Consider the following 1,767-nt stretch of genomic DNA (forward strand, 5'->3'; position numbering starts at 1 on the left):
ATTTTATCTACATTTATTACACCACTAGGAATTTCATTTCGATTTGTGGCTTGATATGCTTGATTCGATCATGCGATACAACTATGTCAGTCCCTGTGCACAATCGGCCCTTGACCAGAATATTTTCGGCGTTTTTCAGTCAATTTTTTTGTATTGTGGTTGAAAAAAATTCCAGTGACGATTGTTATCTATGTCAGAAGTTCCTTCTTTTCGCTATTATCTGGCTGCTAAAAGATGAACCATCCTGTTTACATCCCTTCAGAAAATTATTAGGTTTTCGCTTTCTCTCTTTCTTTTTGGGACCTTTGAAGATCGAATAGACAACGATTAAAGCTGCAAAGAAGGAATTGTCAAATAGAAATTAAATTGATTTAAAAAACGGACGTTTTCGAACATTACTTGCATCTTCAGGTCGAGCAGTCGGATAAAACATTTGTAAAATATATAAAATTGTCTTTGACTATTGAATTCTAACGAATGAGTTAGAATAACCACGAATTTTTAAAATTGTTTACAGTCAAAACCTTATTTACCACATTTCCTCTGCATTTGTTCAGTCTTTATTCCGGAAAGTTTTTTTAAAATTCGGTGTATATTGTTTTCTATTCCTGAAAGAGAGTTTTTACTTTCAATGCTATCTGTTGTTATCCTTTACTTGTTGGGGTTGACAAAACTTCGATATAACATGTATCAGAATAACTTTGAATTAAAATGTCAAAGTTTTTGGATTTTATCTAACATGTTTTTCGATTTTATCAAATACTTTAATGTCAATTCCCGCCTCCCGGACTTGCTGCGCGTAGTTAGTTTCAGTTTCAGCTTTTTGATGTAGATCGCTTCTGTTGTCAATAGTTTTTCTACGGCTCGACATGCACCTGGAATCTCCCATTCAATATTGTGAGCTGTACCACAATATTCAATGAGGTGTCCCACAGAGGAATCTTTTGTTTGAGGCTACAAAATTCTAGTGGTAAAATGTCGGCTGGTTTGACCAACATAGTTGGACTGCATCCATTACATTAACTTTATATACCACTTTCGCTAGATATATTGATGGATATATTAGATGGAATAGCACTTCGATACACCTGGGAAGCGAAGAACACGCCAGCTATATGCCCATGCGGGAAAGAATTTGGCCTCACCAATGCCCTACATTGCGCCAAAGGTTGGTATAGGCACCACGACACAACGAAATCAATGACGTGTTTGCAAACTTGATGGATGACGTTTGTCACGATGTCCAGATAGAGCCAAAACTTCAGTCGCTCGATGGAGAAATTTTTTGGAGTAATTCCACCACTACTGATGATGACGCCCGACTGGACATCAAATGGTCGGTGGGGCGCCCGCTCTTATCTTATTTTCTTCGATGTGAAGATTTTCCACCCTCACGCGAAGAGCTGCCCTAGGACCATAAAAGATGCATACAAATATCACGAGAGCGTCAAGCGAAATAAGTAAGAAAAGCGAATCTGCGAAGCCGAACACAGCAGTTTCAACGCACTGGTTTTTGCTTTCTCGCGCGGTGTTGGGACATCAGCATCGCGCATTATAAAACAATTCGCAACCAAGCTCAGCGAAAAACTCGGAGAGCCGTACGCCGACACTATGAGCTACATCCGAAAGAAAATCAGCTTTGCACTTCTGAGGAGCTGTGCTCTCTGCTTGAGGGGATGTCGCACCCTCAAGCCTCTTTTTTACTTTGCTTATTCCTTTATAACCTATTTTTATTTTAATCCTTTCTTACCAGTTCCCTGTGTGCTA

The sequence above is a fragment of the Convolutriloba macropyga genome, chromosome 15 (genome assembly GCF_964194025.1).
Source record: "Convolutriloba macropyga chromosome 15, txConMacr16.3, whole genome shotgun sequence".
NCBI lineage: Eukaryota > Metazoa > Xenacoelomorpha > Acoela > Convolutidae > Convolutriloba > Convolutriloba macropyga.